Here is a 24,594-nt window from a genome sequence, read left to right as displayed (position 1 = left end):
TCTAAAGTGGAGGGGCAGCTAGGTGGCTCAACAGTTAGAGCATCAGGACTAGAGATGGGAAGTGATGGGTTCAAATCTGACCACTGACACTAGCAGTGTGATCCTGGGCAAGCCCCTTGACCCCCATGACCTAAACCTTGCTGCCCTTCTATCTTGGAACTGATACTTAATATTGATTCTAAGACAAAAGGTAAAGTTTATAAATGAATACATTCTAAAATGGAATGATCACTATGCTTGATAATTCCCATCATTTCTAATGGAACAATTGCTCCCTCCTTGTCAGGAAAATCACATACAGAATTGATATTCTCTTTGTTGGTTTCTCTAAGGATGAAATTTTCATTATCATTGTTATGAACTATTTTGCTTCAGGCAATAAGAAAAGTCTAGCAGATATTTTAATTGTAATCTCCCATTGCCACTCTATCATACATCCATGCTAAACTTATGATCTGTTTCCTAAACAAGGCTACTAGTGGACAGAGTACTGAGTCTAGAGTCAGGAAGAACCGAGATCAAATTCAATCTCTCTCTCTCTCTCTCTCTCTCTCTCTCTCGTTCTCGCTCTCTCTCTCTCTCTCCTTCTCCTTCTCCCTCTTCCTCCATCCTCCTATTTTTATTCTCCAATTTATTCTCCCTCTTTCTCTCTTCCTCTCTCCCCTCCCTTTATCCTTTACTCTTCCCTGTTCCTATCCTCTTCTCCCTTTCCTTTCAAAAAAATTTGTACACTTCCAGAACCCTATCTGTATTATGGATCTCATCCCATCGAGTCTAAATAATACTTACAATACCAAATTTACCATCTTCCATTAAAATCTTGAGCTTGGGTACAACAACCAAAAATCACACATGCAAAAGATTTCCTCTTCATTTTTGTGTTATCCATGTTTTATGTATCCATTTATTGATTGGGAACCATAGGCTTTTCTGTCAACTCCTCCTTTTTTTTTTTTTAAACCCTTACCTTCCATCTTGGAGTCAATACTTTGTATTGGCTCCAAGGCAGAAGAGTGGTAAGGGCGAGGCAATGGGGGTCAAGTGACTTGCCCAGGGTCACACAGCTGGGAAGTGGCTGAGACCAAATTTGAACCTAGGACCTCCCATCTCTAGGCCTGGCTCTCAATCCACTGAGCTACCCAGCTGCCCCCCAACTCCTCCTTTTAAAAAGATAGTTCTACTGTAGAATTGTAATTTCCCAAGAGAAATTTCTGAGGAGAAAGAATATTTTAGTAATTTTAGTAATATTTAGTAATCTATTATTGGAGGAGCTGATTTTTTTGTTTATTTTTAAAATCTTGCCAGGAGATGCTAAATTAAAATCAGAACTAATTGAATCCTTCGGCAAAAACAAAAAGAACTTATATAAACAGATATTGGGGCATTCTATATAATTTTAACATGTCTAGGAAATCTTTTTGCTTTCAAGGGATGCTGACTAATAAGTAAAAGGAATCCCTCATCACTCTCATCACCAGAAAAAACCATATTCAATAAAAACATTACTTTTAGTTAAAGAGGACACCTAGTAAAAAGCATATATAATTATAAAATTGTTAAGAAAGAACAAGAAACCTAGTCTGATCTGACAATAGAGTGAAGTGTACTAATTGTAGAAAGGAAGTAAAAAACCAGGTTGTAAAAGGTTTTAGATGCTGCATTTTATCTTCCCTGTAACAGGGTACCACTGGAATTCACCAAGCAAGGAAGACTTGGTAAGATCCATGCTTTAGAAAAATCACATTGGCAGCTGTGTGGATGATAGATTAGAGAGCAACCTATAAATTGTGCTTTTTATAATTTTTAGTCAAGTATAGAATCATTGAAATATATCAATGTCATAAAGATTCTTTTAATTCTGACATTCCACCTACAATTATAGATTGATGAAAATGATCAAAAACAACAGGGGAGAGGGTGGAAAAGACAATTATTGGAGGGGATATAGGAAAATGGGAAAAGCAAGATACTGTTGGTAAAGCTGTGAATTTGAAACTATTCTGGAAAGCAATTTGAAACTATGTCCTCATAGTTACTAAAATGTGCTTAATCATGAAATGAGTGATATTATAAAACAATGTTATCTACATGAGTGTATCTCATCAAATTTTATATGATCTTAACATAAGAATTGGAGACCTTTCATTGAAGGAAAACTCTTTATACTATATTATGTTCTATTGAGTCAAATGTTTTGTTTTTGTTCTAGTTGGTTTTCCAAAAGCCAAATGTCTTTTAAAAATAATAATAGAAGAGAATAAACATTTACATAATGCCTATTATACACCAAGCACTGTACTAAGAATTTCTTACAAATATTATCTCATTCAAGCTTCATAACAGCCCTGAGAGGTAGGTGCTATTATTATTACCCCCATTTTACAAGTTAGGAAACTAAGATAAATAACTTAATTGATTTTCCCAGGGTCACACATCTAGTAAGTGTCAGATTTAAACTTAAGTCTACTTAATGCTACTTCCAGTGCTCTATCCACTATACCAACTAACTGTCTTCAATAAGCAATAAACAAAGGGTGATCTTGGATTATCTGTAATATTCAGTAATCTGTGTGCTGAGGAAGTAATTTTCTGTAGAAAACCATTTTCAAAAACTTGTCTATCCCTTCTTCATATTTTCCATATTTTATTAAAAAGTCTACACTTTGATCAATGAAACAAAAAGCATTTATTAAGCCCCACAAGGTACCAGGCAATACAAAGAATGTTAAATGAAATAATGTATGAAAATCACTTTAAAAATCTTAAAGTACTATATAAATGTTACATAGTAAAGAAGTAGTTCATACTCTCAAGGAACTTACCATTGAATGAGGGAGATATGTACTATCCATATACAAAATATCAACAGGATAAGTAGTAGATAAAACATTTTCACATTCTGATTCGATGAAGATAAGAGATAATAAGCATATGGGGCAATGCTTACTGATGTCTTCCTCATGACTGCTTTTGGAAGGGGAAAGAGGAGGGATATTAGGCCCATTTCTGCTTTTTTCCTGATTGTTCAGAATCTCCCTCAGATATCTTAAAGAATTTGTCCTTGACACTATGAAAATTTGGGGGATTTCTTCTACATGTGCTCATTTTGATCCAACTGTTTTCCCCAATTTAATTTTCTTTATTGCCATTTCTAATTTCTCATTGGATACTGAACTATTAGCATAAAACCAAACGTGGCGGTTTCATTGTCATTGATGTCAAAGACAGTTCATTATGGGAATTCTAACAGATACAATTATATTTGCTATCTGTTACCCTCTGACTTTCATTTTTGTAGTGAGCTAGCTTTGTCTGGTATTATTAATCAATATAGCAATGAGTACTTAATAAGCACCTACTTTGTGCCTGGTACTATGCCAAGGACTAAAGATAGGATCATAAAAATGAAAGCGTCTCTGTCCTTGGAGGAGATAGCATATTCATAGGTAAATGCAAAAACATATTCTAAATGTTGAAATATTCAAATGAATCCATGTTCTTACTTCTCTCTCATGATGTGGATAGAAACTATCTATACCTGCCATCCCACGTAACTCTTGTTCACATACTCATATAAATGACCAACATGGAATCCATCCAATATGTTGGAAATAGTTCCTTCCTTCCTTCCTTCCTTCATTCCTTCCTTCCTTTTTTCTTTCCTTCATTCCTTCCTTTGTTCCTTCCTTCATTTTCCTTTACTTCTTTCTTTTCCTTCATTCCTTCCTTCCTTTGTTCATTCATTTGTTCATTGATTCGTTCCTTCCTTCCTTCCTTCCTTGACATCATGATTATACCAATTGAGCATTTGCCTATCGCTTTGCTATCCCATGACCTTTCCATATAACCAGGACATTTTCTTTTCCAATTATATATTTCCTTAAAAAAATCCTTTCCTTCTGCCTTAGAATTGATATTAAGTATAGATATAATATATATTGATACCAAGTTTAGATATAGTATATAAGATACTAAGTATAGATTCTAAGGCAGAAGAGTAATGAGATAGGCAGTTGGAGTTAAGTGACTTGCCCAGGATCACATAGCTAGTAAGTATCCGAGGCCAAATTTGAACTCAGATCCTCCTGATTGTGGGCCCGGCACCTAGTTGCCCCCAATAATATATAGCCTAAATGCCATGTTTTAATCCTGTTCTTTTAGCTAGGTATGCTGGAACAAGTTTTTAATTCTTTCTGTGGGAGGAGGCTGAGCCAGGTGAATCACTTGAGCTTGAAAGTTCTGAATTATAATAGGGTTAGAGTTAAGTAGATGTCTGTACTGTCTGGAACTAATATAGTAAAGCCCTGAAAGAAAAAGGCCAACTGGCTGCTAAATGAGGAGCAAGACAGCCCAAATTGGAAACATGGAGGAGATTCAAGCTTTTGTAATATTCAGCACTGAGATCTGGTCATGGGAGACTGCCTATTTCTGGAATAAAAAGGAGACTTCGTTTTGTAGGGGATTGAAGGTGGAATTCTGGGGGTGTTTTTTAAGTTCCTCTTTTATGTTTGTTGCAGCCTGCTAATAACTACCAAACTCTCCTCCATCACCCTTTATTAGATATTCATTTTCAGCCATGAAACAATGGAAAACTCAATATATACAAAATGGAACATAACTGTGAGGATTTATTAACCAGGAGAATTAGAAGTTTCTTGAATGAGAAATACTTGAATTGAGCCTTGGAGAAAAGGGGGAGATGAGGAGAAAGATAATTTTTGCTCCATGGAACAGCAAATACAAAGGCATAGAGGTAGACAACAATGTTGTGTGATGGGAACAGCAAATAAATCAGTCTTGGGCAACCTACAGTATGGAATTGCTGGTAACATGCTATTAGCTTGGAAATATAGGCAGAAGCCAGATTATGAAGGCTTTCAAATGTCAGAGAGGAATTTGTTTTTTATACTGGAGGCAATCAGGGATTGTTGGTGCTTCTTTGCCAGTGGAAGGACACGTTAAAACCTGTGCTTTAAGAATTTCATTTTGGCAGCTGTGTGAGAAAGATGTTTGAAAGAGGGAAGCCATGGCAACACAGCAACACCAATTAGGAAGCTATTGCAATATTCCAACAAGATCCTACCAACTGGGGAGCCAATAGTTAAAATTTCGTTGAAAACATTTACCATTTAGAAATCAACAAATGCTACAAATCAGGGCAGCTTGGTAACATAGTGGATAGAGCGCCAGGCCCGGAGTCAGGAAGATTTGGGTTCAAATTTACCCCAGACAATTACTAATTGTGTGACCACAGGCAAGTCACTTAACCCTGTTTGCCCAAGTTTCCTCATCTGTAAAGTGAGCCGGAGAAGGAAATGGCATACCACATCAGCATCCTTGCCAAGAAAACCCCAAATGGAGTCATGAAGAGTCAGACATGACTGAAATAACTGAATAGTAACAACAAATCAGGGCTTGATTTATTATTTTGTTCAATGTCTAGACTTAAGACAGTGATAGAGAAAATGTTAATGATGAAGATTGTTTTAAAGTGTGTCAAGCCTACATTTATTTTTCTTCTGGGCAACCAGTTGTTTAAACATTTAACAGCATACCTCTACTTGAACTGGGATATGAATAAAGAGAAAGGGACAGATGCCACAGATGCTGTGAACACCATTTACTTTCTTCAACTCTTTTCTCCTTCACTCATCTTTACTCTTTTTGTGATTTGATCAAACTTTTAGTCTTTAGATATCCTCCTTTGTAACATTTTAGAAATGATGTTATATTCTATTTAACATTTTTTAAATTCAGATATTTTATTTTTCCAATTACATGTAATAACAATTTTCACGTGTATTTTTCAAAATTATAAGATCCCAAATGGCTCCCTCTTTTGTATCCCTCCCTCCTTTCAGAGATGATAAGTAATCTGATCTGGGTTATACATGTATTATCATACAAAACATACTTCCACATTAATCATTGTTGTAAGAGAATATTCATATAAAATCAAAACCCCCAAATAAAACCATAAATAAGATAATGTGGAAAATAGTATGCTTTCATATGCGTCCAACTCCAACAGTTCTTTCTCTAGAGGTGGACAGAATCCTTTGTCATAAGTCCCTCTGCTGGGAGCCATCAGACCATGACGCCTTGACAGAGTCACACGTGGTAGCTGGAGAGACCACAGAGTGGTCCTTGGCAAGATGAGATTACCCACCCAATCCCCTTTAACATGACCTCTTTCATCAATGCCCCTTACCTATGAATTGGCATGATTATTATTCCCCCTAGTCTTAAAAGAAATAATGCAAGAGCAAAACACCTGTACCCTAATCCTCTAAAACATCACCAAAAGATCAGACCCTTAAACCCAATCCCAAAAGACTATCATGGGCTAACTTTTACTTAGGTACATAATTCCCAGCATAACCACAGCTACAGTCCAAGCCCAAAACATTCCCACTAGCAGAAACCTATTCTCATGAAGCCAGCACACAAATCAATCATAAAGGCCCATGTAATATGTACAGGTACACTACAAGTACATCAAGCTTCAATATGCCTCAGTGCCTCAATTTCACAAACCAGTAACTCAGGAATTCCCTAGTAAGAACCCTGAGAAATTTTCAGTCTAAATTTGAATTGTGTTCCCAGTACCCCTCAACCTCAATTATATGATTTTTGAATTGTCTTTTAAGAACTGTTGATTAATTATTCCATTTTGTTAAAAGCAATAAATAATTTTCCTTGATTGTTTATAAACTTAAAACTTCTTACAGGGTAATGAGAAAATTAAGCCACCTGTGACGAAATCATTTATCTTGTATGCTGCCTGTAATCACAATATAAGAATACAGAATGTTAATCAAGTGATTTGTTAAAAGTTAATGTATCACTTTTCCAATTGTCTCTCTTTGAACATGTGTGTTAAGTAATGTAATCTGCATGCCAAGAAAATAGGTATAAAAATAAATCCCAGGCCTGGAAATGGTGGAACAGCTGTCAGATGCAAAGCGGTCCCATGGCCATAATGATTAAGCTGTTTTCCGTTTGTTATTTATTTTGACTGATCATTCATATAATCCAGGCAGTTGATCAATTCCCTAATTTCACTGACAATATGAAGGAACTGAAATCATTTGTTCAAGGTCCTAAAATTTGTAAGTGGTATGGACTGGATGAGAACCTGTATCTCCAGACTTAGAAATGTAGTGTTCTTTATTCTTTGTTATACTGCCTCTTGAACAATACGCACACACACACATATGTGTACACATATGCACATGTAGCAACATTATATAAACACCCACATTGGTGCACACAAAGAATATGTATATATGCATGCTTATAAATATATATATTTACAAGAAGTCTCCAAAATCTTAAGATCTTTGAAACACATCACATGTAAAAGCTGGCTACATTTGCATTCGAATGTATTTCTTCAGTTTCCAGAACCATTTTTCTCATCATTATCATCTAGGAATGCCCTAATATCATTTAATTCATTATTAATAGCTCCCTGATATCATTAGTAACTAATGCTATCAATTACCCTTTACAAAGGGATATTTACTGAAAAGATGTAGTAGTAATAATAATCCGCATTAAGAGTAGCACACATAGGTACACCCCCTCTAAAGCACAGGACATTCTCCCCGCTATCACTTGGAGAGAGTGGCTTCAAACTTCAAATAGTTTATATGAAATATTCCTCTCCCCACATCAAGTTCCTTTCTGAACTGAGCGACACCAACAGGTAAGACTTACTCCCTTGCTTAAAGGACGTGGTGTCTTGTGTCTCAGTTGCCTGTTTTATTCCCTGCTGAGCTGGATTAAACAGGCTGTTCCTTAGGGTTCTACTGATTTACTGGGCTTGGCTTCTACCACACTCTGGCATGGGCTCTAGTTCTTGGACATCTGATATCTCTCCCAAACCTTCAAAACTAACAAGATCATAGCTTGGCCCATTCCAATGACTCTACTTGTTCACCCAAGAGCAAGAAAGAATGAAATTCAATAGAGACAAAAGCAAAGCCATTCCCTGAACTGATGCTTTCCGGTGGGGGAGAAGAGGCTTCGGGAACTGACCCTTTTGTGCCCTGGGGGTTCATAGTGGTCCTTCCTCAGCGACCACCAGGAAAAGATGGAACCAGATAGAGCACGTTCATGCCATTTACAAGTCCATGCAGTTATAGCCCAGCAGCCACTTCAAAGGCTTTTCTTCACCATGCAACAAGCAGCAGTAAACAGCCAGAGAATGCTTAGACCTGCTTTGCAGCCTGCAAGTAGGCTCCCTACACATCCTTTTAAGTTAGCACTAGTTAGATCAGGCTGCACATGCTGCAAGGACTTGCAGAGCATCGCCACAGTCATACATGTGTTAGTATATGCATGCAAATACACACATATGTGTAAGCATGTGTACATATGTGACTATGTATCCATGGGAGAGTCTATTTGTACATGTATAGAAAACACCATCAATATTCTTTTTTCCTTTTTCTCTTTTGCTTATTGTCCACAGATTGTTACTTTATGATTTAAGACTTCAACTTAAAAGAAAAAGAAACTGAGTTTTTCAGCTAACTTCCAACCGACACATAACTGGCATTTAAGTAGGTCCGTGTCGGGGGTCCCAAACTAGGGCAGAAAAGACTGTTCCTGCATTGGAACAAACGCCTTGGTGTCTCAGACAGTTATCCTTTCCATTTCAGTAGGACTTACACTGAGGAACAGCCGAGACAGATGATCTATTAGCCTGAATTTTTCTAGCAGCGGCACTCTGGTTATTCTCAGGCTCTAAACAACAGCCTAGCTGTATAAATACTCAGCATCAGGGTTAATTTATGACTGTTGGTAGACTCCGACAACAGCAGATTTAGGAGTGGGGAAGACCAAGATCCACTTTGTCACTGGGGTGGATCAAAGCATTACTTTGCCAAGTTGGCTACGTGTGTTACATTCCGAGACAAAACTGTATAAAGGTTCAGATGGGACCCAAGTTAGCGATGACTTTAAGGCTGGTATCAAAACCAACCAACTGACTGACCTAAGGGTCTTGGGATCTGGGCTAAACTTTCTGAAGGGATATTAAACATGTGGGCGATGAACTTGTGAAATGTTTCCTTTCTTCTGTCTGGATGCTAACTGCTACTCAGGAGTGATATGGCCTTCTATTACTTCTAGACAGCTAGCTGATGCAGTGGATATAGTGCCGGGCTGGGAATACAGAAGACGTAAGTTCAAATCCAACCTCAGACACTTATACACTAGAGGACTCTGAGCAAGTTATTTAACCTCTAACTGCCTCCATTCCCTCATCTGTCAGATGGGGAGAATAATTGCACCTTCATCCCAGAGTTGTGAGGAGTGCTGTTCAAATGTTAGCTATTACTATTCTTTGTAAAATTCTTAACAAACCTCAAAGCTTTGCTATAAAACTGCTAGGTATTAGTACTTCTTGGGAGAGAAGCTTCCTAAACTCCAGCATGAAATGAAAGAGAACTTGAGCCTCATAGTTGGAAATTTAGAGCTGTTCCAGCTAATTTGAAAAAAAAAGCTATTTCTTGTCTAGTAAGTAATCATTTTTTATAGACATAAAATTAAGTTCATGGCCAGGACATAGATATACCTAATTATCAGAGGCAGAAGTGATCTAGTACAGAGGTGTCAAACATGCAGTCAATGGCCACAACACTCTGGAATATAGCCTGAATCAGATTAAAAAGTAGCTGAGAAAGCAACTGCCTGACTACAATGGCTGAGGGGACATGACAGAGGAAAGACTCTGAGCGAACACTCTGATGCAAATACTAACAACATGGCAATGGGTTCAAGTCAAGAACACATATGATACCAGTGGAATCACGCGTCGGCCACGGGGGGTGGGAGGGAGGAAAAGAAAATGATCTTTGTCTTTAATGAAAAATGCATGGAAATGATCAAATAAAATACCATAAAATTAAAAAAAAAGTAGCTGAGAAATATCTAACAACATAAATTAAAATGCATCCCATTTTAACAAACACCTTTTCCTCTTTTTATTTTATTATTATTTTCAATTAATTAATGAAGAATATTTTTCCATGGTTACATGATTCATGTTCTTTCCCTTACCTCTTCCTTCCCCTCTATGTGAGCTGATGAGCAATTCCACTGGGTTATACATGGATCATTGATCAAGACCTATTTCCATATTATTAATATTTGTATTCCCAATCATATCCCCATCAAATCATGTGATCAAGCACTTAGTTTTCTTCTGTGTTTCTACTCCCACAGTTCTTTCTCTGGATGTGGATAGCATTCTTTCTCTTAAACACTTTTAATAAAAAACAATTTTCAACACATTGAAAAAGTCTACAAATATTTGCAATATTCCACATGCACACACCTCCTACTCCTGTAAAGAGAAATGCAAACCAAAACAGCCTTAGTGTTTCACGTCATCCAGTAGATGAACAGGATAACAAAAGTGAGTCGGGAATGTTATCTCATTTCTCTTCCATGGAGCCATTCTTGTTCTTTGAAATTTTGCAACATTCACTTTTTGATTTTCATGTGGTTCATCCATTGCTCCAGTGCATAAATAGGTATCTACTTTGTTTCCAGTTCTTTGCTACTAAAATACTATAAATATTTAGTATATTTGTGATCTTTCTCATTATTATCCATAACTGTAATAGAAACAGATATTGATTTATAGAGAGGGCATTTTCCTCACAACAACTTGTGAGGTAGATAACACAAATATTATAATATGGATTTTTTTAAAACCCACCTTCCATCTTGGAATCGATACTGTGTATTGGTTCCAAGGTAAAAGAGTGGTGAGGGCTAGGCAATGGGGGGTTAAGTGACTTGCCCAGGGTCACACAACTAGGAAGTGTCTGAGGCCAGATTTCAACCTAGGACCTCCCAACTCTAGGCCTGGCTCTCAATCCACTGAGCTACCCAGCTGTTCCCAATCATCTGGATTTTTACAGACAGTGAAATTGAGGTTCAGAGAGAGGTTAAATGTTTTGTCATATTCACATAACTAGCAAGTATCCAAACAAAGATGTGAATTGAACATAGACCTCTTGACTTTCCATTCTACCAACTAGCTTCTTTTTTGATAGGGCCATTCTAAATGTATTTGTCTACTTTCTCTCTAGGTGGCCCTTAAATATAGATCATTAGGAGATAGAGATGTTAAGGAATGGAAGGAGCTACATTGGCATACGTGGGTGGGATTTTTGCCTAGCCTGCCAGCTAGATGAAATTGTGCAGACCAACATCTTGAAAATGTTCCCTAATGTGCTTAGTCTGAGTCTTCACCTTTGATATTACTTTTATCTATTACATTTTTTGGACCCTTATAATCGCCCCTTCGTGTGCAATTCTTCAGATAATATTTTACTTGCTAATACTTAAAATATTTGTTTTTTTCCAGTAATAAACTTTCTCACCAGTAGAAAAACAAATAAAAACAACAAAAAATCTTTTAAATTCAATTCTAGAGGAATATAGTTCACTTTAAATCATATTACTATTGTATGGTAGACATCCTGGAGTTCTTGTCCCCACTTCTTTGTGTCCCAGCCAGATCTCCACTAGTTTCCCCAAGACAGGAACTTGTGAAGATATTTTTTAAAATTCCTACCTCAGTAATGATACTAAGATAAGACAGAAAAGTGTTAAGGGCTGGGCAATTGGGATTAAGTGGAAGTTCCTAGGGTCACACAGTTAGGAAGTGTCTGAGGCCCTTTATCCACTGAGCCAACCTAGCTGACCCTAAATAATAATTTTCTAGAGTGGAATTTTTTTTCATCACAGAATGATCTGGATCTTTGACTTTATCTGTATACTGAAGTTCAAGTGTGGAAAGTCCCTCTGATAACAAAATTGGAATTTCATCTACAATTCACAGTCTTATATCAGCTGTGTCAGAGGTAGGACTTGGATTGTGGTCTTACTGATTCTATGATTAGCCATTAGTCTACTATGTTGTAATGCCTATTGACTATATATAATATGTAGATTGAAACAAAATTAATATTTTTTCTTTTTTTTAATATCAAATTTTCATATAAGTTTTTCAAAGTTATATATACATATTGTCTCCCTCCCTTCTTCCCTCCCCCTCCTGGAGTTGATCAGCAATTCAGTCTGGATTATACATGTACCAAATAGAAATTTTTTAATATTTTTCATATAACATATGACATAGCATTCCTGGAATTGAAATTCTGCCTATTATATTTAATCTTGGAAGCAAACCACCAAAATTCCATCTTTCTTTGGCTCATGCTGCCCCAGCTAGCTTGCATGTGTAAATTTCAAAGATTTCAAAGATCACAATAAAGGATCCTTAATTCCCATATCAACACATGAAGTAACAGACACTCGGGTACGAGAATGTCTATTTCCCCCCACTAAAAATACAGAAATTAATCAAGAAGCATTTGTTAAGCACCTACTATATTCTTCACATAGTATTAAGTGTTGGAGATTCAAAGAAAAGAGCAAAACAATCACTGCCTTCATGGAAAAGTCCATAAAAGGTTCAAAGCATGTGTGTGTGTGTGTGTGTGTGTGTTCAGAACAAATAAAAGGTAATTGGGAAGAAGGCCCTAGTGAAAAGGGGATCATCAAAAGCCTCTTGTAAACGAACTAGGTCTTAAAGAAAGTATACAAAGGTGTCCTCTAGGTATAGCATGCAGGCATAATTGTGTGGCTCCAAGGGAGGTAGAGTGGACATCAAAAGACTCTTCTCCCTCTCTTTCTCTACAGGACACTTTAATTCCTTTCAGGAGGGTAGGTAGAAGGTTACTTGGCCCTTTTGCTCTCCTTTGAGAGATGGGGTACTAGACTAGAATTAGATCTGTTTATTCCCTTAAATATTGTTAAACTAGAAGAAATGTTTTTTTTCAGATTCAAGTAAAAATCTGGTTGCTGTTCATTAATGAGGATTGGAGAACTCTAAATTCTAGATCATAGGCTTGATTCTCTTTCTACCAAACTCCAGGACTTCAATGATAATAAGGAATTTTGGAAGTCAGGAAGATTTTTTTGTGGGGGAAAGATAGTGAATTCTGTTTTGAACATGTCAAGATTGAGTTGCTTATAGGTAGAATTTCAGATGTATAAGAAGCAGTTGGAGATGTGTGATTAGAGCTCAGCAGAGAGATCTCTCTTTTTAAGGCTGGTTATATGGCTCTGAGAATCATCTTCAGAGAGATAATGATTAAACTCAAGAGCTGATAATCTCATCTAGTGAGATTGTATAGAGTAAAAGAGAAAGGGCTCTTAGAGCCTTGAAGATGTCTAAAATTAGTGAAATGACCTGGGTGAAGAGCCAGCAAAGGAGACTATGAAAGAATAGTCAGACAACTAGGAGAACCAGGAAAGGGTAGTGCCACAATATCCTAAAGAGGAGAGAGTATACAAAAAGAGATAATGAACAAAGTCAAATGCTACAGCAAGATCAGGGATAACCAATCAATGCTTAGAAATAAGAATGGGAATGGAATATTGTAGATATAAAGAAGACTAAGGCCAGTATGTCTGGATGATAGAGTGAGTGAAAGGGAGTAATATGCAATAAATTAGGAAAGAAAAGTTGGAGTTCAGTAGTCAAAAGCTTAGGAGTTGACAATTGATCCCAGAAGTAATAGGGTGCCACTGGAGTTTAGTGAACAATAGAGTGTTATTGTCAGAACTGTAATTGAGGATGATCATTTTAATAGTTGTATGGAGGATAGACTGTAGTGAGGAGAGATTTTGTATAAGAAGCTATTTTAATAGTTCATATGAGAATTATAAAGTTCTGAACTATGTTGGTGGCCTTACTCACAGTGTAATTGTGATAAAATTACTCACTGTTTAGTTGTTTTTCATTAGTGATCAACTGGGAAGGACTAAACTATTATCAACAAAATGAGGTCCCAAGATAACCCCAAGAGATTCATTATAAAAAATGCCATCTACAACCAAAGAAGGAACTGTTGAAATCTTATTACAGATCAAAGCATGCCATCTTTCACTTTCTTTCCTTCATGAATTTTTTATTGCGTGTTTTTATTTTTATTTTGTGTGTTTTTATTTTGTCTTCTACCATGGCATGGGAAATGGGAAACAAGTATAATGTGAAAGCACTGGTGTAACCTACATTGGACTATTTACCATGTCAGGGAGGGGAGGAGAGGGAGGAAAGAAGGGAGAGAATCTGAACTTCAAAATGCCAGAAAACAATTATCAAAAATTGTTTCTACATGTAATAAACAAAATTAAAAAGTTAATCAAAAAGTTTTGCATGTAGGCTATACAATATACATTCACAGTTAACTTTATTTTGTAGAGGAAAAATAGAAGCACAGCAAAGTTAAATGACTTGTCCAGAGTCATACTTGGAGGTGCTACTAGAATTAGAATCTAGAATACACAATCTATTATACTATATTACCAACTGTAAAGGTCATTTCATGATAGGAAATATCTTTTCTGTTGTCTAAGAAACCTCCTTTTCATTTATTTGTTTAATCATTCATTCATGACTTCATCACTATAGAGAATTCCCTACAAGGAAATTCCCTCCACCATCAGCAACATTCCTAAAACTTATATGGTCAAAAGAGAGAAAAGATGTGTTAATGAAGTAGAAAATTAAATTAAATTTAAGAACATGATAAAATAACTTCTTACAATTCTATAGCACTTTATACCCACAGAGTTTACATATGTGGTCCCACTTAATACATAATACATAATACATAATACATAAATACATAATACTATGAGAAAAGAATCAGTTATTATCTGAATTTTAAAGCAAAAGTGATTGACTCAAAGAAATTAACTAGCTCATCCATTTCTAATCTTCAGTTTTGACCTGGTTTCCCTATCACATTACTCCATCTACAGAAGTACAAACTCAGAAAAATATGGTAGGAAGTCTGGCATCATCTGAGGGAATTGTTTTAACAGTTTATCACCCCATTATTAGCTTGTTCTTTTCAGTGGGGCTAAGGTAGGAAGAATCCAATGGCAAGTCATTATCCCAAGGTGGATAAAAAAGACTACTTTTTGTATTTTGAATGAAAGTACTACAATATAAGCTCATCCTTTGTAGGCTCACTAAATGCATCTTTGGCACAACTCCAGGAATGAATAGGACAATAGGAATAATGTGTATCTCAGCCTATTCCAACATGGTTTTGAGTTCCTTGGCTAGCTCCTTATTATTTGAAAGCTGTTTGTTCCAAGAAGCTTAGAGATTAGGAGTATTTTGGATAGGAGGAGGTATTAAAAACATAGTTAAGTTTTTATGAATCAGTGGTATGTCTGGATGATCACAGGCAGCGATTTAGTTTTTAATAATGGTCCAGAAAAGAAAAAGAACATTCCCCATCAATTGGGGACTAGCTAAGGAAGTTGTTGCATATGATTGTGATGGGATGCTACTGCACCATAAGAAATGACAAGTTAATTTTGGAAAAACATGGGAAGACATTCATGGAATTATGGAGTAAAATGATCAGAACCAAGAGAATATACAGCAACAGAAATATCATTTGAAGAATGACTTGTATATGTCCACCTCCAGAAAAAGAAGATTTGATAAATAGAAATAAGACAGTTGTACATATATATATGTATATCTTTTTGTCAAGATGCTTTCTCTAATGGGAGGAGGGATGGAAGGAAAGAAGGGAGTTCAACAGTATTTAAATGTACCAAATAAATTAATTTAAAATATAATAGTCCAAGTCCAGTAGAATTTACTGGCTGATTTCTTCAGAATGCTTTGAGGGCTGTCTATATTTATAGTATATGAATTTTTTATTTCTCAGTCCATGACAGATAGCAAGATTCTGATGTATAATTCTAAGCACCAGATCATGTCTTGCTATGTGTTTTGTAGGTGCAATTTTTGTTTCTTTTTATTTTTTTCTTTGAAACCCTTGCCTTTTGTCTTAGAAATCAATACACATACAATGTATTGGCTCCGAGGCAGAAGAGCAGTAAGAGCTAGGAGTGGAGGTTAAGTGACTTGCCCAGGGTCACACAGCTAGGCAGTGTTCAAGGCCAGATTTTTAACTCAAGACCTCCAATCTTTAGTCCTGGTCCTCAATCCACTGGGCTATCTAGCTGTACCCAGTGCTATCTTTTTTTTTTTTCAACCTGAAGTGATGTGTTGTACTGTATCTATTATTTCCTTAGATAATTTACATGGGCTCCTTAAGGATAACATTTCTATATTTCTTTTGGGCAATGACCTCATCCTAAATGACCATCATAAACCCCCTCTGTTTCCACAAACAAATCCATATGATAGCCATTATTCAATGTCTCTTTGTCAGCATCATGTTTATGGAATTCATGGGAATGTTTACCCATGGAAAGCCTTTAGATTCCCCTCTTGGATCTTAGTAATTTCATAGTTTTCATCCACAGGAAATCCAACATTGGCTACTTTTGATAAACCCAACTGCATATAATTGTTATAAGCCTTTCTTATTGCTCAATAATGGGTCTGCTTATTTCAAAAGTATTCCTGAAGGTTTTTTTACCTGTTTGTTATGTACTTCTTCCTCTTCTTTCTCCTCTTCTTTATTATTTTCTTCATCTTTTTTGCCTTCTGCTGCTTATTGATAATCATTATTTAAATTTATATAGCTTCAAAAAAAAACCCTTACCTTCTATCTTAGTATTGATTTTAAGACAGAAGAGTATCAAAGAATAAGGCAATTGGGATTAAGTGACTTGCCCAGGGTCACATAACTAGGAAGAATCTGAGGTTAGATTTGAACCCAACTCCTCCCAACTTGATTCCTGATCTGGTGCTCTATTCACTGTGCTACCTTGCTGCCCCCATTCATGTACCTTTTTTAAGGCTTGCAAAATGTTTTATCTATTATCTCAACTGAGTTTTACAACTGTTGAAAACCTGTTATTATCCCCATTTTGCATGTGAGAAAAACAAGACTGAGGAAAGGTAAATAATTCGCTCACTGTCACACAATAAGCATTTGAAGGGTAATTCAGAAGCATATCTCCTCCATCCTGAGTCCAATGCTTGATCATTGTCAAATTTTCCTTTTGGCTTAATACTTATATATTAATTGTTTACATTTTATTTGCTACCTGTTGCCAAATCCATAAGTAAATGCACAATATTTTTGTGGAATAGATAAAATATGTCCATGTGAAAGAGAATTTCTGATGACTGTTGACTTCATTTTACACATGAAGAAACTGGAATCCAGGGATCTGAAATGACTTGCTCCAAGTCATTCTGTTAGTAAATGAGAAACTGAGATTCAAATTCAGCCCTCCAGAATCCAAATCCAGCAACCTTTCCACTTCATTGCTGCTATTTGTCTTCTCTTAAGCAACAAGAAATATTGATGAGATCAATAGTTATACTATGTCAGCATCATAGCTTCTTGTGAATAAGAAAGAGACACCATGGGGGCAACCAAAGCAGTTTCCATTCAGCCTTTGAACTCCTTTTTCCATTTGTTTTCTTTTTTGCTTGTTTGTTTTTTAATTTAGTCAATTTCAAACATTATTCCTTGGTTACAAGAACCATATTATTTCCTTCCCTCCTCTCCCCCCACCCTTCCTATAGCTGACACGCAATTGAACTGGGTATTACATATGTCCTTGATCAGGACCTATTTCCATGTTGTTGATGTTTGCATTAGGATGTTCACCCAGAGTCCACATCCCCAATCATATCCCCATCGACCCTCATGATCAGGCAGTTGTTTTTCTTCTGTGTTTCTACTCCCACAATTTTTCTGCTGAATGTGGATATTGTTATGTCTTGTACATCCCTCCAAGTTGTTCAGGATCACTGCATTGCCACTAATGGAGAAGTTCTTCACATTCAATTGTATCAGTCTCTGTGTACAATGTTCTCTTGGTTCTGCTACTTTCACTCTGCATCAATTCCTGGAGGTTGTTCCAGTCTCCATGGAATTCCTCTGATTCATTATTCCTTTGAGCACAATAGTATTCCATCACCAACAGATACCACAATTTGTTCAGCCATTACCCAATTGAAGGGCATCCCCTAATTTTCCAATTTTTGGCCACCACAAAGAGCTCAGCTATGAATATTCTTGTACAGGTCTTTTTCCTTATTATCTCTTTGGAGTACAAACACAGCAGTGTTATGGCTGGATCAAAGGGCAGACAGTCTTTTATCACCCTTTGGGCATAGTTCCAAATTGCCCTCCAGAATGGTTGGATCAATTCACAACTCCAACAGCAATGCATTAATGTCCCAACTTTGCCACATCCCCTCCAGCATTCATTACTTTCCTTTGCTGTCATGTTAGCTAATCTGCTAGGTGTGAGGTTGTTTTGATTTGCACCTCTCTGATTATAAGAGATTTAGAACACTTTTTCATGTTCTTATTAATAGTTTTGATTTCTTTAACTGAAAATTGCCTATTTATGTCCCTTGCCCATTTATCAATTGGAGAATGGCTTGATTTTTTGTAAAATTGATTTAGCTCTTTGTAAATTTGAGTAATTAAACCTTTGTCTGAGGTTTTTATGAGGATTGTTTCTAACTTTGGCTTGGTCTTAATATCTTTCCTTTCCCAAAGCTCTGACATGTATACTATTCTGTGTTCAGCTAATTTACTTATAGTTTCCTTCTTTATGTTCAAGTCATTCACCCATTCTGAGTTTATCTTGGTGTAGGGTGTGAGGTGTTGATGTATTCCTAGTCTCTCCCACACTGTCTTCCAATTTTCCCAGCAGTTTTTATCAAATACTGGATTTTGGTCCCAGAAGCTTGGATCTTTGGGCTTATCATAGAGTATCTTGCTGAGGTCACTTACCCCAAGTCTATTCCACTGATCCTCTGTTCTGTCTCTTAGCCAGTACCAAATTGTTTTGATGACCACTTCTCTATACTATAGTTTGAGATCTGCTACTACAAGGCCACCTTCCTTCACATTTTTTCATTATTTCCATTGATATCCTTGATCTTTTATTCTTCCAAATGAACTCTGTTATGTTTTTTTCTAGTTCATTAAAAAAGTTTTTGGTAGTTTGATGGGTATGGCACTAAATAAGTAAATTACTTTGGGTAGGATGGTCATTTTTATTATGTTAGCTCATCCTACCTATGAGTAATCAATGTTATTCCAATTGTTTAGATCTAGTTTTAATTGTGTGGAAAGTGTTTTGTAGTTGTGTTCATGTAGTGTCTTTGTCACGGCAGATAGATTCCTAACTATTTTGTATTGTCTAAGGTGATTTTGAATGGGATTTCTCTTTCTAGTTCTTGCTGCTGAGCTGTGTTGGAAATATATAGAAATGCTGATGACTTATGTGGGTTTATTTTGTATCCTGCAACTTTGCTAAAGTTGTTGATTATTTCCACAAGCTTTTTAGTTGATTCTCTAGGATTCTTTAAGTAGACAATCATATCATCCTCAAAGAGTGATAGCTTGGTCTCCTCATTGCCAATTTTAATACCTTCAATTTCTTTTTCTTCTCTAATTACTACTGCTAGTGTTTCTAGTACAATGTTGAATAATAGAGGTGATAATGGGCATCCTTGTTTCACTCCTGATTTTATTGGGAATGCTTCTAATTTATCCCCATTGCAGATGATGTTAGCTGGTGGCTTTAGATAAATACTGTTTATTATTTTTAGGAAAGGCCCTTCTGTTCCTATGCTTTCTAGTGTTTTCAATAGGAATGAGTGTTGTATTTTATCAAAGGCTTTTCCTATGTCTATTGAGATAATCATGTGATTTTTATTGCTTAGCTTGTTGATATGGTCAATGATGTGGATGGTTTTCCTAATATTGAACCATCCTTGCATTTGTGGTATAAATCCCACCTGATTATAATGAATGACCCTCATGATGCCTTGCTGGAGTCTTTTTTTCTAGCATCCTATTTAAGATTCTTGCATCTATGTTCATTACGAAGATTGGTCTGTAGTTTTCTTCCTCTGTTTTTGACTCGCCTGGCTTTGGAATCAGTACCCTATTTGTGTCATAAAAGGAATTTGGTAGAACTCCTTTGCTTATTATGTCAAATAGTTTGTATAATATTGGGATTAGTTGTTCTTTGAATTTTGATAGAATTCATTTTTTAATCCATCTGGTCCTGGGGATTTTTTCTTAGGGAGTTCTTTGATGGTTTGTTCAGTTTCTTTTTCTGATGTGGCGTTATTTAGGTATTCTATTTCTTCTGTTAATCTAGGCAATTTATATTTTTGTAAATACTCATCCATATCACCTAGGTTGCCATATTTATTGCCATATAATTGGGCAAAATAGTTTTTAATGATTGCCTTAATCTACATTGGAGGTGACGTCTCCCTTTTCATCTGTGATACTGTTAACTTAGTTTTCTACTTTCCTTTTTTTATTGGATTGACCAGTACTTTGTCTATTTTGTTTGTTTTTTTCAAAATGTCAGCTTCTAGTCTTATTTATTAGTTCAATAGTTCTTTCACTTTCAATTTTATTAATTTCTCCCTTAATTTTTAGGATCTCTAATTTAGTTTTCTTCTGTGGATTTTTAATTTGTTCACTTTCAAGTTTTTTGATTTACATGTCCAATTCATTGACCTCTGCCCTCCCTAATTTGTTAATATATGAACTCAAGGATATAAATTTTCCCCTGAATACTGCTTTGGCTGTATCTCATAGATTTTGAAAGGATGTCTCATCATTGTTATTTTCTTCAATGAAATTATTACTTGTTTCTATGATTTGTTCTCTAACTGATTTTGGAGAATCATATTATTTAATTTCCAATTAATTTTTCATTTGCCTCTCCATGTACCCTTACTGATTATTATTTTTATTGCATTATGATCTGAAAAGGTGGCATTTATTATTCCTGCTTTTCTGCAATTGTTTGCTATGTTTTTATGCCCTAGTACATGGTCAGTCTTTGTGATTGTACTTTGTGAATGCTGATGAAAAGAAGGTGTATTTCTTTTTGTCCCTATTTATTTTTCTCCATATATCTATTAACTCTAATTTTTCTATGATTTCATTCACATCTCTTACCTCTTTCATATTTATTATTTTTATTTGATTTATCTAAATTTTATAGTAGTAGGTTCAGGTCTCCTACTAGTAGAGTTTTACTATCTATTTCCTCCTTCAATTGCACTAGTTTCGAAATTTGGGTGTTATATACCATTTGGTGTATACATGTTGATTACTGATATTTCCTCATTGTCTATACTGTCTTTTATCAGGATGTAGTTATATTCCTTATCCCTTTTAATCAGATCTATTTTTACTTTGGCTTTGTCAGATATCATGATTGCAACTCCTGCCTTCTTTCTTTCAGTTGAGGCCCAAAAGGTCTTACTCCATCCTTTAATTCTAACCTTGTGAGTGTCTACCCACTTCAGGTATGTTTCTTGTAAACAACATAAGGTAGGATTTTGGTTTCTAATCCATTCTCTTATTTGTTTTCATTTTATGGGTAAGTTCAAAGTTATGATCTCCACTTGTGTGTTCCCCAGCATTTTGATATCCTCTCCTAGTTCTATCCTTTCTTCTTTTGCTATATCCTTTTAAACCCATGGTTTGCTTTTAATCAATCCCCCTAATTCCCTCCCTTAATATGCTTCCCTTTCTGCCCCTTCCCTTTTTGTTCCATTCTTATTTTTTTTAGAGTCTGTTAAGTTCCCTCCCCTCTCTCTTTCCCTCCCTTTTTGTACTGTCCGCCCCACCACACTGCTTAGTTTTCCCTTCTCACTTTCCCTGTAGGGTAAGATAGAATTCAATACCCCAATGGATCTAGATACTCTTCCTGCTCAGAATTGATTTAACTGAGAGTAAGGTTTACATATTGCCTATTAGCACTCTCTTCCTCGCCTTCTTATGAGAGTTTTCTTTCCCTCCCCTTCCCATGTGTATCTTTGTGTGATAAAGATTATCCTATTTTTTTTTCTTCAAGAAATTCTTAGTGCCAGGTTTGATTTTCACCTCTCTTTTTCTTTTTTTCCCATATCATCTTATAGCACTTATTATCCCAGTCTCTTCCTGTGAATGATTCTTCTAATTACTGTAATAGTGAATATAATTTTTGAGTGTTACAAATAACATTTTCCCCATATATTAATATAAATAATTTGACCTTAAAGAAGAATGTTTGAATAAAAAAACATTTTTCCTGTTTCCCCTCTCTTTCTTATTTAGCTTTTCAATGTTTCTCTTTATCTTTGTGTTTGGATATCAAACTTTCCATTTAGTTCTGGTCTTTTCTTTACAAATACTTGGAAATCTTTTATTTTTTTGAAAGCCCATACTTTCCCCTGGAAATATATAGTCAGTTTTGATGGATAGGTGATCCTTGGTTGAAGACCCAATTCTCTTGCCTTTCTGAATATCATATTCCAAGCCTTGTAGTCCTTTAGTGTGGAAGATGCCAGATCTTGTATAATCCTGTTTGGTGCTCCTTGGTATCTGAATTGTCTCTTTTTGGCTTCTTGTAGAATTTTCTCCTTAGCTTGGAAGCTCTTTAATTTGGCAATTACATTCCTGGGAGTTGTCTTTTGAGGATTTAGTGTAAAGGGTGTACTATGAACTCTTTCAATGTCTATTTTATCCCCTTGTTCAAGAACATCAGGGAAGATTTCTTGGATAATTTCTTGTAGTATTTTGTCAAGATTTCTGTTTATTTCTTGCTTTTCAGGTAGATCAATGATTCTCAAAATGTCTCTCTGTGATGTGTTTTCCTGATCTGTCATCTTCTCAGTGAGATATTTTATGTTTTCTTCTATTTTGTCAGTCTTTTGACTTTTCTATATAAATTCTTGCTCTTTTGCAAGATCATTTTCTTCCAATTGCCTAATTCTGGTCTTTAAAGACTGGTTTTCCTTTTTGGTTTGGTCTATCCTACTTTTTGTGGCTTCCAGCTATTTCTCCAATTGGGAGTTCTTATCCTTTAAGATGCTACTTTTCTCTTTGAACTATTTCCCACTTTTCTTGCCAGAAGGCTTCCATCTTAATAAGCTCTAATTTAAATTCTTCAAGAGATTGTGGACAGTTTCCAATTTTTTGGAAGCTTTTGATGCATTTATTTGGATTTCCCTTCTATTTCCTCTGTAGCCTGGGTTTTACCTCCATAAAAATTATCCAGGGTCCCCTTCTTCTTGTTTTTCTTGGTGTTGGAAATTCATTGTTCCTGGGCACTATTTGCCATCACTGTGGTGACTTTTCCTTCCCTTTTCAGTCAGAAATATGAGTGATATGGGCAGGCTCTCTGTGTATGGAACTAAGGAGCAAGAATTTTGCCTGAGGCCAGCTCTCAAATCTCTGTAGCTTCTGCTGTTTGCTTCCCTTCTCTGTGCTAACTTCCCTCAAGTGTCGATAGGCTGTACTCTTCAACCTGATGGGGTTTCAGGTCTAGCTGCTCTCAGGGATAGGTTTTTGTTGACCTTAGTCAGCTGCCAAGGGCCTAGAGGTGCCCTTCACTCACTCTAGATAGACCTTCCCCTCACTCACTCACTTATTCTAGTGTGCGCTGGCTGAATCTGGCTCTGTAGTTGGGGTTGGGGAGGATAGATCAGCTCGCGTTTTGGTGGGAGCTTTTTCACCCTCTTATAGTGTGGAAATGCCCAAATCCCACGTAACTTCACTGCTGCACCCTACCATAGAGTCCCCTCGTTCATATGAATTTGGGTTGTTTTTTTTTTTGGGGGGGGGGGTTAGCCTTTTGAGGTAGTCTATATCGTTAGGTGGTGAGGAGAGGAAGAGTCCTGCATCTAGACTGCTACCATGTTTACCCAGAAGTCCAGCCTTTGAACTCTTGATAGTCACAGCTTCCATTTAGCTCTAGTCCTCAGAGTGACTAGAACTCGTAATCAAAGGTACATTTATAGTTAACTGAAAGGGAATTCAAATGCCATCTTATCCAACTGGTAGTGGTCTTGGAAATAGTTTTGCAAATAGTTTACTTGGACCTAGATCTTTCACAGATTAGAAGTAATGTCCATAGTTGTAATAATCGGGGCTGAGAATTTATGCAAAGCTAGTGATGAAGCTGATGAAAAAAAGTTATTTCAAGGTGAGAATTTCTGTGATTTAAAACTTAAAGCATTTACACAGGTCCTTAAACTCTGAGGAGCTATTCCCTATGGTTTCTGAGTAAATGGCCTTTTCTAAGATATATTCCTCTGAAATATAGCCTTAAATATTGGCACCAAGAAAGTATGTTCTGTTCTTGTATGTATAGGAGAGAAGAGACTCTTGAAGGGATTCTGTTAGTTTGTATTTACCTGTTTCTCTAACACAAGTGGAAAATCCTACAGGAAGAAAAGAAAATTCTTTCATATTCTACTTGGGAAAATTTTTCATTTGGGCAGGTCACAATCACTCTGATCTTAAATCTCCTCCAAACCTGTGTTCTGTCTGGAAAACCATATTTTAGGGAGGATATTGACAAATTGAAGTGGTACAAACAGAGTGGTATAACCAGGATGGTCAAGAATCTTGAATGCCTGAAATATGAGAAATGGCCAAAGGAACTAGTGAAGTAGAGAATACTTGGTAAGATGGAGGGTCATGGCAACTATTTTAAGAATTCAAGGGGAGAGCTGCAAGGTGGCTCAGGGGATAGAGAATCAGGCCTAGAAATGGGAGGTCCTAGTTT

This window comes from Monodelphis domestica, chromosome 5 (genome assembly GCF_027887165.1).
Source record: "Monodelphis domestica isolate mMonDom1 chromosome 5, mMonDom1.pri, whole genome shotgun sequence".
NCBI lineage: Eukaryota > Metazoa > Chordata > Mammalia > Didelphimorphia > Didelphidae > Monodelphis > Monodelphis domestica.
This window is presented reverse-complemented; position numbering follows the sequence as displayed.